At 37.3% G+C, this 14,955-nt stretch overlaps 1 protein-coding gene across 1 annotated transcript in view; it reads right to left on the bottom strand.

Moving 5' to 3' along the window:
* PLXDC2 (plexin domain containing 2) overlaps nt 1–14,955 on the bottom strand; it is a 472,118-nt gene that overhangs the window by 231,911 nt on the left and 225,252 nt on the right. The gene's annotated exons all lie outside the window — the stretch shown is intronic.

Genomic DNA, 14,955 nt, shown 5'->3' with positions numbered 1-14,955 from the left:
TGTTCCAAGTATGTGAGAAGAAAAAAAGTTGCGCTGTGATGGTCTGTTGGTCTGTTCTTCGCTTACAAAAGGAATCTGGAAGTTTCTGCTGCGATTTAAGCTACTCTCTCTTAATATCACTATTGCCTTTTAGTTGTCCACTGAGAATCAGTTCAGTTATCATGGTAACCAATTAATTTTACAGTTCTTTTTGGTTTGATTAGTTTTCTCCAAAATAGTAGAGCATGTTATCTGCCAAGTTTCACTGGATACAACATCAAAAAAAAAGTATTTTATGCAATTATACATTTAATTTGTTTTCTGTACATCCCATAATGAAAGGTAGTTTCATGGAACAAGGCTCCCTGCACTGTGATTTAGACCTGCAGATATTTTTATTTTTGGTGTGATGAGCTCTTCAGATTTAGTATATTATGTCTACTTTCAAAAGCAGAGTTGAAGAATAAAAAAAAATGCTGGTTATCAGAGAACTACTTTTCTTTGCATAGAAGAAAACTAGAGAGACTCGAGAAGAAAGCTCATAAATTTTACCCTTCTCTTTTCTAAAAAGGGGATTGAGGCTTTTAATTTTATTTATATGTATTTTAATTTATTATTATATATTATATGTATATATTATATATTTATATTATTGACAAATATTTATATATTATTGTTTCTATATATCAGATATATTTATACATTCAACATACAATTTATACAATAAATCTACACACATAGTATATATAGTAAAATAAAAACAAAACACAAGGCAGAACAAAAACCCTAGATTTTTCATAGTGAAGTGATATGAACCAGACATATTATCATTAGACAAAAAGCAAGAAAAGCAGTGAGTTATAACAAAGGTGACCAACTGAAATAAAAGGATCCTGAGGGAAATTAATTAGTTGGTTTAGAACCCCACAGCACATACAAACTACATATAGCAAAAGGCTTTTTTGTTAAAATTCAACAATCTCTATATTACAGCTCTCCCAATATACAAATTAAAAAAAAACAGAGAAGTACACCTAGATTGAATTTTGCTCATTCCAATTTTGCAAATGATTGCTTTTTTATATCCATCAGAGATTTCTAATGACTTATTTTGGCATGAAATTAATGATTCAAAATTTACAGTAACTTTCAATTAGTTTTTCATTTCCTCTTTTTTAATGAAAGTTGCATCTTCAGAAAGGGTTTATCACCATTTTTAATTTTTGCTGACTAATGGCAACAATAAAACCCATTTTCGGGGGGCGCCTGGGTGGCTCAGTGGGTTAAGCCGCTGCCTTCGGCTCGGGTCATGATCTCAGGGTCCTGGGATCGAGTCCCGCATCGGGCTCTCTGCTCAGCAGGGAGCCTGCTTCCTCCTCCTATCTCTCTCTCTGCCTGCCTCTCTGCCTACTTGTGATCTTTCTCTGTCAAATAAATAAATAAAATCTTTAAAAAAAAAAAAAACCATTTTCGGGCGCCTGGGTGGCTCAGTGGGTTAAGCCGCTGCCTTCGGCTCAGGTCATGATCTCAGGGTCCTGGGATCGAGTCCCACATCGGGCTCTCTGCTCAGCAGGGAGCCTGCTTCCTCCTCTCTCTCTCTGCCTGCCTCTCTGCCTACTTGTAATCTCTCTCTGTCAAATAAATAAATAAAATCTTTAAAAAAAAAAAAAAACCATTTTCACTGCACTAACTGAAATGGGTGGTTATTAATTGCCCTCAAATAAAAGGTTTAATGGCAAAATCACATATCTCACAAAGACATCAAAAATAATTTTTAGAAAGGCACTTGCTGTGGTGTATCATTCTTCATCATTTTAATTTATTTTCATACTCATGAGCAAACTGGTAAAATTTACCATCCATAGGCATCCTCACTTCCAAACTAGGAGCTGGGTTTAAACATACATTGTTAACAAATTCTATCATTTACTACCACAGATGAACCGGAAGAATATGATGTTAGTTTCTCAGCCACCACAAGTATTTCAATATTTTTAAAAGATGGAGGTGCATAAGTACGTAAGTTAAAGACTCTGTTTTTGAGAAGAAAATAGGCTCTGAAAGAAAATTTGCTATTATATGATCATGAAGAGCACTATCATGAAGAAAAATGGCTGAAATGTTTTCATGTATAAATTACCAGTTTACCTTAGTTACCACCATGACCACCTCAATGACTCTGATAAAGAACTTAGCAATGGAAATTTAGAAAGACGTTACCTTCTCAATACTTGTGAAATCCACTCATTTTTTCTGTGGGTAATAGTTCCCAAATGTAGGTGCTTAATAATTTCCTCATAGTGTCTTGGCTCCATTTCCCCTAGAATTCGTTCTCCATACCGTCTAGCATATCACTCCCCCACTCCATTCAATCTAGATCCCACCATCTCTACAATCATATCAAAATAGTGACCATGAGTTCTAAGACCAAACACTAACTGGCCCCTGCTACCTCACAAATTTCCCTTCCCATTTTCTGCTCCAGCCAGTCTTCTAGAGCATCTTTTAGTTCCTGTAGCTGCCACCTTTAAGCCTTGGCTCTGGTACTGCTACATGATGTCTCTTCTGACTGTCATAATCTTTCAACCTTGGTTGGTCATGGCTTCCAAATTCTTTAAGCCTTGGCTCAGTTTGGTTGGTGCTCCAAATATCAACACTGACATAAAGACTTAGGGGCAGATCGTTTGTATGGAAGGTGATCAGGAAGCATTTGGTAAAGAAAGTGGGAAAAGTGAGACAAGGAAAAGAGAAACCAGTGGTAGATACATTATTAGGTATCTAACTGCTATCACTAGTTCTCTCCTTAGAGAATCTCTGAGCAACAACAGGAAAGACATACCTCAGAATCTTTCCATTGGAGGTCAGGAGGCTGGGACATTTGTCCATCAACTCCCATTTCCTACTGAATAGAGGTTAACTCTCCCCTTCACCAGACTATCCATGCTTGCACCCTCAGGTAGAAAGAAGAAATACAGTACTTAAGCTGGAAAGTGGCTGATTTGTTAGAACTGCCTCCCATGGTTTCAGGTGAACTCAGGGAGCCAGAAGGAATATGAAGAAGCATCAACAAGAACTAGCTAGGATCACATCCAGAAAGTCCCTCTTTTTTTTTTTTTAAAGATTATTTATTTATTTATTTATTTGACAGAGAGAGATCACAAGCAGGCAGAGAGGCAGGCAGAGAGAGAGAGAGGAGGAAGCAGGCTCCCTGCTGAGCAGAGAGCCCGATGCGGGACTCGATCCCAGGACCCTGAGATCATGACCTGAGTCGAAGGCAGCGGCTTAACCCACTGAGCCACCCAGGCGCCCCCAGAAAGTCCCTCTTTGACCTCGTAGTTCAGGTTATGTCTTCTTAGTATATCTTACCTAGCATTCTTTATGTATATACATATACACATAAAGCAGTTGCACAAGATTCAAATAATAACTGTTTCAAAATGAAGCTAACTCAGCACCAGAGTAGTGAAAAATGGCCCAAGATGAAAACTACAACTGGAACCTGGGTTTGATGGACAACAAAGCCAATGGTCCTAATTAACTGAGATTAAAACAAAGTGATGAGAAAAGTCATACAGAAAGGCAAATTTCTGAAAATTATTATTATTCCTTCTTAAAACACACACACACACACACACACACACAACCAAGGAATATCAAAACAAAAACAAATTTCCCTAGAATTTCATGATGTGTTTGGAAGTTGAATGATTATATATTCAATATAATTACCCATGAATAACTGGATTATTATTTTGTCTCAGTGTGATATATAAACCAGGAATGGGGAGAGCTGAAGAAGAACTTTATTTGTTCATTCATCCAGTTGACGATCACTTAGTTAACACCTCATATTTACCAGGCCGTAAGTCAGGGGCTGGGATAAAACAGTCAGTAAGTCCCACCCAATTTCTTCCTCCAAGGGTTCACAAAGGTGTGCAGGGGAACATCACATAGGGATAAACAGCAGGACTAGGCAGGGGCAGAGTAAGGACCAAGAGAGGCCACCGATCCCAGAGCAGAAGGCACTAACACTGACTCTTGTGAAGGAACAACCAGAAGTTAACCAGATGAGACCTTAAGCCATGAGAATGGAAGCCATGGGTCAACATATAGGCAGAAAATAAAAGCAGAAGGACTTTGTGATTACTGAAAGGACACTTAAATTAGGAGTGAAGGAAGACAGTCTAGAAAAAAAGGGCAAGTTTCAGCTGGGTGACTGGTGGGCTGCAGTACCACCAACTGCAAGAAAGAGTACAAGGCAGAGAGTTATTTTGGTTACGTGTGAGAAGACTCATTACTTAAGCATCCTTTAGCTAAAAATAAATAAGAAAGACCCCAACAAGGGACTCTTCTGCAACCAGAAAGGCTAATAGAACCCTGGAATTTGTCACAAAAAGCCACTGTAAACAAAAGTCAACGTAATATTGAAACATACTTTGCACTTTACCCTGTCTTGGATCTCGCCCCTTAAGCAATATATCCATGTAGAGGGACGAAGGGTTCAGCAAACCTGTCATGTGATTATTAATTAACAGTCTGGGAAAAAATATAAAATAAAAGCTCAGAAGTGAAATTCTCAAGAGCATGCGTGACATAAATAAGATCAACTGAATTTGCTACTTCCTTACACTCCGTGGAAAGCAGTGAATTATTTGAAAGGAGAAATGGTAATTTTGAGACAAGCAAGCACATATGACCTCTCCATATGGGGGAGGATAAACTTATGAAACATTCTTTGAAGAGTTTGTACAGGTTTATAAATAGATCCCAGGTGGTCTGCTGCAGACTCATGGCAGGTCCAGCCATGCACAACTGTGACCTTTAAAACCACATCACAATCTCCCACAATGCACCCCATAAAATTGCTGTTGGGAACAGACTATCAAACTCAATTAGGGCCATCCTACTAGACCTCTAAGAGTGTCTGCACCTCTTATTGCCTCTTCTACAGATTCTTCTTATGCTAATTGCTGTCTGTTTCAGACTAATTATTATGATCTCTGCTAATTCTTTTTTAATAACACGGGAATTGTAATCCTAAGTAAACACTATTCTAGTTTAACTTGTTTGCCTATTTCTCAGCAGTATTACAACAATAAATTAATTTGCCAATGCCTGTAACACTTTAAAGACAGAAGCCTCTTAATACAAGTTAAGTATATGGAGTGGGCATATTTATCATCTTGAAAGCCATTTTTTATAATGTCATTAATAAAAACTGCTTTTTTAAGACTTTTTTTTTAAAGACATCTTATGTACAGTAATAAAGCTACACTTTCCTGGTTCCCCCAAGTGTTTATTTCATTTGTTTAAGACATAATCCTTATAAAAAGAGCTTGGAGCTTGCTGCAAGGAAATCAGTAGTAACTAAACTTTAAGTAATTGCTGATTTCATGAGTTCATGATAGCAAAGTGTCCAAAGAATTTAGGGATAATTCACTTATTGGAGAATGAATTCACGAATCAATCATTAATATTTAACTACATATTTTAACATTTTATTTTCAGTCATTCAAATCATTTGATGTATGAGGGGCACACATTTGTATCTTGTAGCTGTCAAATAGGTGGGATATTATTATCATTATTATTATTATTGGCAAAATGTGGTCTGTATTATTTTTCCCAAAAACATTTCAAAAAATAAATCAAATAAATCTTGAGACATATGATTTTCAATTTGTTTATTTATAGCAAGCCTTAACATTGAGAGGAACTGCAAAATTTAAGAAAAATCATATGTTTTGCTTTATTTACATGAGTATTTCTAGTGACACTAGATTTCAACTGGAATACCTGAATAAATGATCTCATTTCCAATAAGATTTATGTATCTAGTAAATAAGAATGATTGAATAATCATTCTTCTTAGGATAACTTTTTTGTAGCTAACTATGAATAAACTTAATTTCTTAATTGTGATATGATATATCCTTCCAGAATGCACAAAACAATTGAGTAATTTTCTTGAACCTGGATAAAGTCCACATAAAACTCATTCACCTATAAGTGCTTAGAATCGATCACCAGAGCCTTCCTCCTTTACCAATCAGAAAACACACATTTTGTAATCTTCTTTTAATGGAGCCTGATGAAGCAATGGTTCTTTTCTCATTTTTAATGATCTAGCCTGGTTTTGGACTCAGAGAGACTTGAAATTATATCCCTGCTTTGGTGCTTAGTAGCTGTGTGATTTCATAAATTATTTAGCCTACTTAAGCCACAGTTTGCTCATCTGTAGTCAAGACGTTTCTTCAAGGGTTTATTATAAGGATCAAATGACCAAATAACATGTGGACCTTCGTAAGCACTGAGTCAATGATGGTGAATATTACATTACACACACGAAGGTGCCTAGCATAGCAATAGTTCCTTGGAACCAGTTTCCTAAACAAAAATAGCTCCCTATTTGATTCCTAACAAAGAGCTGGAAGTGATGGGATATCTGTTGTCTCTAATATCAATGCAGGCAAACTGCTTTACCAACAGAACCAATATCACCAGTAGATACTATGTTTTGAGCCATGTTATGATGCTCTCATGTTTGTTATATTGGAATAATCATAACTACTATATTTTTTGGTGTTAGGAAAATAGAATTAGCATTAAACATATCAGCCATTATGCAAGTATTTTGCCTGTATTTGGCAAGTATGAATGCTAAAATTAGAAGTTGGAAGGAAGATAAGAAACAGGATATTTGCATAGTCACAAAGTATCTTGCAAAAGATACCTGATCATCACAAAAGGAAACATAGTAACTTTACAGTGAAGGAACAAAATCTGGAAGACATCACCCAAAGCTGGTGATCAAAGTTAACATCACCAGTCACGTACCTCCTGATATGATGCACAATGAAGGACAAAATACCATTTCTGTAATACCACAAAAAGTAATTTTTGCCAAAAACAGAGACCCATGTTAAAACATGAAGAACAGTAGACAAACCCCAAATCAGAGACATTATATGAAGTAACTGACCATTACTCGTCAGAAGTGTCAAGTTCACAAAAAGACAAAGAAAGTCTGAAAATCTATCATAGATTGAAGGATGCTAGGATATTGGACAAATACATGCAATGTAGGTCCTAGAGTGGATTCTAAATAAGAAAAACAGATGGTCTGGGAACAATTAACAAATATGAACATGGCCTACAGATTAGTTAAGAGTATAGGACAAGTGTTGATATCTTGGTATCAATAATTATACCATGAATATATAAGGTATTGACATTTGGGAAGCTAGGTGAAAGCTATATGGGAACTCTTTCAATGTTTCTTGAAAGTTTTTTAATAAGCCTGAAATTAAAAAACAACAACAACAACAACAACTTCACGCACACACAAAACGAAATAATAAGTTCTAACCACTAGAAGAACTAAAGCTAGAATTTTAATCCACATATGTTTGACTCCAAAACTCTTTTGAGTTTTTTTTTTTAAAGATTTTATTTATTTATTTGACAGAGATCACAAGTAGGCAGAGAGGCAGGCAGAGAGAGAGAGAGGGAAGCAGGCTCCCCGCTGAGCAGAGAGCCCGATGCGGGACTCTATCCCAGGACCCTGAGATCATGACCTGAGCTGAAGGCAGCGGCTTAATCCACTGAGCCACCCAGGCGCCCCCAAACTTTTGAGTTTTGATCATTATATTATTCTATCCCCCTTCTTCTATACCAGGTGTTTATTTTTTTGCCTTTTATCAGACCTTCCATAACTGTGTTTTCTACCTGGGACCCTTAATACTGTCAGTTATTCATGTTTTTGTTCTTGGTAGACATAACAATTTCCTTTAAAATGTAGTAATAATAAGACATAGTCAGAAGGCTCTTATATGCATGAGGCCAAATCCAGAAAAAAAGAGAAAATTGAAAAATGTACAGTGTTCTTCAAAGAAACTCAGAATCTCAGGGCCTGGATGGACTGAGCCATGCTGGGTGGAGCCACAGTGAGCCACGGCACCATGAGGCCTGATGGTCACACACAGATCCCTTCTCAACAGACATGCACACAGACTGAACTCCTTTTTTTTTTTTGCACATGTGTAGCGTGGATGCTTGCATTTCCTACCCTCCAATGACAGATCCAGGGTTCCTATTTTCTAAACTTAGAGAACGTTTGTTTTCTTTTTTACAATTCTCAATGGTAATTGCTTGTCACTGGTTTATTCACCCAGGACACTGAAATTGATCTCCTCACAAAAGTAACATAAACTGAGACAGGAGAGATGTTAAGATGTTAAGATGTTAAGATTTGGCATTAAATGTGGGCACATAGATATGTATGTATGCAGGTGTAGAAACAGAAAAATTTAAGTGGACAGGTTTCCCCAAAAAGCAACTCCTAAAGAGAGAAAAATGGGTGACAGAAGGCATATACCTGTAAGCAGCAGCGATACCAACTTCTTTGATGGCCCCGGAAGTAAAAATCCTGTTTAGACCATAAATGAGCTGAGTGTATTCCAGAAATAAAACAGCTATAGTGGCCAGTATAACTCATAATATTTTAACCAATATTTTTAAACTCTGTTTTTCAGAGTTTAAGACTGTTAGAAAAACAATCTGAGGGGTTTGAAGTGGCGGGGGGGTGGGAGGTTGGGGTACCAGGTGGTGGGTATTATAGAGGGCACGGCTTGCATGGAGCACTGGGTGTGGTGAAAAAATAATGAATAATGTTTTTCTGAAAATAAATAAATTGGAAAAAAAAATAAAACCTGGGGAAGCAGCCCATAACAAAAAATAAATAAATAAATAAATAAAATAAATATTTTTAAACTCATAATTTCTTTTTTTTTTTTTTTGGTAAAAATGCAATGTTAACCACCTTTCACAGCCCATGTGGACAGGACATGATTGTTAATCCAGTGACTAAAAACACTGGAAACCTAATTAAAAGATCAAAACATTCATGGAAAGGGGCTAATCAATATGTAAATATATGGACAAGAGACTGGCTATTCCTTTCAGAAATAAAGCCCATCAATTGAATTGATTTTCGGAGTTAGAAATTCTAACTGCCTCAGCACTTTTTTCCTAACAGAACTAAGAACTTAATTAACCCCGCATATTGAATGACGCTCTGCATGGGACTGTGCCTATACTGGCAAACAAAATGGAAACACTGAGCATTTACCTGATGCTCCTTTAAAGGAATTAGAGGTGAAGTGAACTGTCACCCTATCTTTTGACCTCTCGCATTGCATGGTTCCCAGCAAACACTTGGCTTGCGGTAGCTTGCCCTGTATTTGCACATGTTGAAAATTATTCAAAGTAGTTTTTGTGAATATTTACCATTCAGGCAGGGTGCAGAACAACACTGTTCAGGGGAACAGGGAAAGAGTAACAGGATTTTATAAAGAAGTCTTAGGAGGATGGGTGGGAGGAGGAGGAGAACCAGAAGCCATGTCTGGATTTTTCCACACTGTTCTAGAAGCAAGGCAGTGAATTCCGTCAGGCGTCTCAAGCTGAAGTGCACATGAGAATCATCTGGGGGTACTTGTTAAAATACAGATTCTGATTCTGCAGGTCTCGGGGTGAAGGGGTTGAAATTCTGCACTTCTAACAAACTTCTAGGTCTGCTGATACTGCCCCTAGGAACTCCTAGGGGCAGCAAGGCTCTATGTCACATAATGGTCTTTGAAACACTAAAAACAGTGTCATAAGGAAAACTTAGCAAGCGTGAAAGGCGTTAAAAGGGTAAATAGACTGCATTCTGGATAACATTGTCACTTTGCCTGGTAACACTTATATGGCCTGAAATTTTCCATTTCAGGGACTGAGGGATAGAGGTACCTCCTAGCCAGGCAGTGGCTCACTAAGCACTGAGCTGTGACTTGGGACCACAGGATACCAAAGGCAATGACACTCGTGTTTTGTCCTTGACCAGTGAACCTCCAACAGGGCAGGGCAAGAAAAATATTCTTATGGATGCTCCTTTGCTGTTTGCAAAGGTCCTCTCTTGCCTCAGTTAATTACAATCTGTCTTCCCTTCTTTCTCATCAGTGGAAAATAACTGTGTTAAAAAGGTTAAATGTTTGCATGGTGATTGTTAACATTAATTAACATTAATGTAACGGACATCTCTAGCACCATGCCAGCCACTGAGTTGAGCATTGCATAAATAGTAAATCATTTAATACTAACGACAACCTTAGACGGGAGATACTGTGTTCCCATTTTACAGATAAGAAAAGTGATGAACAGAGAGTAAATAACAAACTCAAAGTCACCCAGGAGTAGTCGGCAAAGTGGGGAATCAAATCCAGGCAGCCTGTTTCAAAGTCTGTATATTTAAACATGATATCAAGTTGCCTTTCAACTGAGATGTTAAGATTTGGCATTAAATGAGGGCCAAGTTTATCAGAAGAATAAATAAATAATTCAAAACTTGATTACAGGTTGAAATGGAAATTTAGGACAAGTTCAGTTTTACCTCTTCATCTTCCTCTATTAACTTCTCTTCTTTAACTTTTTATTTGGAAATCATTTAAAATTTAAGTTACAAGGAGGCTTTTTTAAATTGTTTATACAGATTCACTAATTTCTCACATTTTACCACAACTGGCAACTTCTGGATTTTTCAAAATCTGTGAAAATGATGCCTCCCAACACAGCTCCTGGGAGTTGTTCCCTTAGAAAACTTACCTGTCTCTACAATCTACCCTGCAGGGGATTAGGGCTTAGGTGCCTAACCCTGGCCCATTTATCAGCAATGAACCTTACTTGGCATTTCTTCTCAGGCAGCTGCTGCATGATAAGACACTCCTGGCAATTCATCACCAACTGAGAGTGGCTACAGGTGGTTTACTTCTAGGCCCACTGGCATTTTAACAGAGCACCTCCAGTAAATAAGGAAACAGACACCCACTTTCTGGGTCTGGAAACTGAGGCACAGCAGAAATTCTAATGGGAAGCCAACTTATAAACAAACAACGAAAGATTCTGACTATTTTCCTTAGGGTAAGCAATAGGGTATAACTTGGTAAAAGGAAAGAGACAAAAATAAAGGTAGTGAAAATTAGTATTATTTATTTTTAAAGATTTATTTATTTTAGTGAGAGAGAGAGAAAGAGAGAGCATGAGTGGAAGGGGCAGAGGGAGAGGGAGAGAGAATTCCAAGCAGACTCTACGTTGAGCACAGAACCCAGCACGGGGCTCCATCTCAAGGATCCTGAGATCACGACCTGAACTAAAACCAAGAGCTGGACACCTAACTGACTGTGCCAACAGGCACCCTGGTATAACCAATATTTTTAAGAGTTCTAAAATACTAGCTTGTCCAAGAAATACCAGTTCCAAAATGTCTTAAATTTTTTTATCTTCTATAATTTCAGATTTTTCATAGGAATTAAGTATATTTTCTTTCAGTAGTATTCACTCTTAAAGAATATTATATACCATGTTTTGCTAACTTTTCTGTGTTATAAAATATTTCCTGCAAAAGAGTCACGTGAAAGCTTTATCATTTTACAACTTCAGGGTAAAAATACGTTTTGCACTCATGTTTTGTAAAATTAAGTGTTAGTAGGTCTTCGTGGGCTCATGGAGACATCTCAGAAAAGATGATCAAAAATAGGTTGGAGAAGAGAATCTAGAAGGAAAAACAGAAGTAAATGAACTTATTTATTCCACCTGAGACATGGCTGTGGGGTCCCTGTTAGGAGCTTTATGATTATGAAAGTTTCATGCAAATGAAATCTCAGACCAAGAAGGTTCTAGAGAAGCCTCAAGTGTCTGCCTCACTTGTGACTTTGAAAGCTAGGCAGAGATTTATCTATCTAGAATTATTTTACAACTGTCCCTGGTCACAGAGTATGAATAAGGTTACCTCCAAGACTCTAATTTTACACAAATAATGGTAGTCATCCACTAAAGACACATATGGAGAAATAAGATTGAATTGAACTGAAATATGATGAATTAGAGTATGATTTCTTTTTAAAGTATGTTTTTGGATTGGAAAACTAAGACTTGTTACATGCATTAAAATTGATCACTGTAGGGTTCATAAAGCTATCTTTAAGACTCTCCAAAGTCCTTTCTCTGTCTGAAGTGGTTCCTAGATTCACAGGAAGATCTCAAGGGTAGCTTAAATAATTACTAATATACATCTATGTAGGTAATTGTATCAGTAAAACGTGTTTACTAAACTCAGCACATTAGGTCAGCCTAAGGAACATTTAATCTGTGTTATTAAAGCCATCAGCAGGAGAAGGAATAGATCTTTCTGTGTATTTACTGACAGGCTTTAAGGCAGGTGGACCAACTCATTTCCCTAGGATGCAGAGGAACAGAACTCAGCTACTCTAATCTCATGTTAGTTTTGTGGAATGGAACAAAGACATGTCTTTATTTTCCATAAAAGTTCCTCAAGTAATACTTTCTTCAGGACACAGACAATTATTCTCAAAATTGGTAAGTGACTTAAGTATAATAATAATAGTAAAATAAACTAATTAAACCAAAATTTTGGCAGAGAGACTCATGGAGACACAACTCATGCCAGTCTGTCATTAAACTAGTGGAAAATCCCAAGATCAAAGGCCAATAAGGCCAGGGAGATGAATGGTTAGGTCTTGCTTGAAATGGAGCAGCTCACATGACAGAAAGAAGCAAGTTTAGCCAACCAGTCACAGTCAAAATAAATAAAAGCAACTTATTGTTAGTGGGAACAGAACTCAGGCAAAAATGTGTGGTTTAGATTGCAGCCTAATAGAGACAGCAAATTACACTGACTTCTGAGTTAATCATTTAGAAAAATAAGAACTTCTCAACAGATTTTCTGGTGCACAGGAAAAAATGAAATTGTGCAGTATGAGAAAACAACTGATCAAATCACCACTGACATCCAAATTTAGCCCACCAACAGCAACATTATGTAAATGAAAGACCCATGGAAATGTTAGTTGGAATGGTGTTACGTTCCTGGACCAAAAAAAAAAAAAAAAAAGAGAGAGAGAGAGAGAGAGGCAGGGAGGGGGAGAAGGAAAGAGAATCCCAAGAGCATGGAGCCCAACATAGGGCTCCATCTCACAATCCTGAGATCATGACCTGAGCCGAAATCAAGAGTCGGACACTTAACCGAATGAGCGAGCCGCCCAGGTATCTCAACTTAATTAATATTTTAAAATGATGGTTTCTGTGCATCTTCATATAGTCTGAGGATCTCCACTGAGAGTAGTCCAATTTTCAAAATTAAAAAAAAAAAAAAGACCACATCAAAAAACATACAATTCCATAAAGAAACCTTACCTGAACTATGACAGAGATAGAGAGCAGAATTTCATTTATTTTTGCTTGGGTTTCTTATATAAAGAATCAATCTTTCTACCAACAAATAGATAAAAAAATGTTAAGCTAAGAGCATGCTTACATTTGGCCAAGAGCACACTGGTGTTTTCTTGGGGAAAAAAAAATTATGGAGCTACAACATAGATAAAAATAGAGACGTGTATCTATCTGCTGGAGAATCCTGAAGAGCACTTGGGATTAACTTATTTGGGGATTGTTTTTTGTTATAAAGAATAAGGCCTCTCAAATAGCACTGCCTTACAATCTCATTTTTATTTACTATTTTCAGCATCCTTTCAAATCCATTTCATTTTTATTCTTAAAGTAGAACTAGAAGGTAATCAAGGCAGGTATTTTTTCCCCCTTTCCTCAAAGTTATAAAACTGATACACAGAGAGGCCAGAAACCAAGAAAATGAGTTTTGGAGCCAAGGTTTCATGACTTCCGTGACCCCGGATTCCTTCTACCAGGACAGTGGTACTTTTCTAGGGGTTGTGAATCAGAATTTCATAAACTCTGGTTTCAGAAAGCAAACTAATTCTTATTTGTCTGGCTGTGGCATTAAACTTTGTGTCCCACAACAAATTAAATAATATGGATATAGGAATACAGAAGAAAATATCAAAAGTGTGGAATTTGAAGGTTCACACAGAGGAAAAGAAACAAGTGGGGTGAGGTCCTAGGTTTATAGTCAGAAACTTCTAGATCTGCAGTCTGACAACTGTGTGACTTTGAATAAAGGACAAAAAATCTAAATAAGTTCCAGTACTTGAATATGAAGTATCTGGCTCATTGCTTGCCATATGGTGGGGACTTAGACAAATTTTCACTATCCCTTGTCTATGAAAACATGCTTCTTCCTCTAATCTATCAAAGTTAAAACTAGGTTTTAACATCTGTTTTTTTTTTTTCCACAATAATGATTTAAGAAATGGGATTCAAACAAAAAGGACAACGGGGAGATCATAATCAAGTTATAGCACACATATGTAATATACATACTAATGAGTATGGTTTACATTCTCAAAGGAAAAAGAAATTAATGTGTTTTGGCTTATGAAGGATTTGAAACGAATGATTTCTAAGTTTTTCTCCGCCCTGAAATTATAAAATATTATTGTGGAAAGGAGAAAAGGGAAAGCTCTTACTTCAATTCTACTCTCTTCCTTTTACTAGAATAGTACTATAAGACTCCAGAATGCTGTTTAGACTGCCTTTGTAAATGATGGTGGTGGAGGGGGAAATATTTCTTTAAAAAATCATGCTGGGGGCACCTGGGTGGCTCAGTTGGTTAAGTGGCCAACTCTCGATTTTGGCTCAGGTCATCATCGTGGGGTCCTGGGTTTGAGCCGGTAGCCTGGCTCTGTGCTTGGGCTCTGGGCCTACGGTGGGAGGAGGGTCTCTCTTTCTCCCTCTCCCCTTACCCCCTCCCAGCTTGAGTGCATGCATGCACATTCTCTCGTATCCTCTCTCTCTCGAAAAACAAATAAATCTTTAAAAAATCTATCATGCTTTCAAGTCAGACATTCTTTTCCCTTTCTCTGAGCCATTTTTGCAGCAGCCTGGGAGGGAGAAGGAAGCTGCATCTTCAGGGACACCCAGTCTTTTCCAGTATTCTCATTCGCCTCCGGCTTATCCAGGGCTGGGTTAGTTAGTCAAATGCTCTTGAGTCTGCCCTTAGATACAGAT

The sequence above is a fragment of the Neovison vison genome, chromosome 12 (assembly GCF_020171115.1).
Source record: "Neovison vison isolate M4711 chromosome 12, ASM_NN_V1, whole genome shotgun sequence".
Lineage (NCBI taxonomy): Eukaryota > Metazoa > Chordata > Mammalia > Carnivora > Mustelidae > Neogale > Neogale vison.
This window is presented reverse-complemented; position numbering and strand designations above follow the sequence as displayed.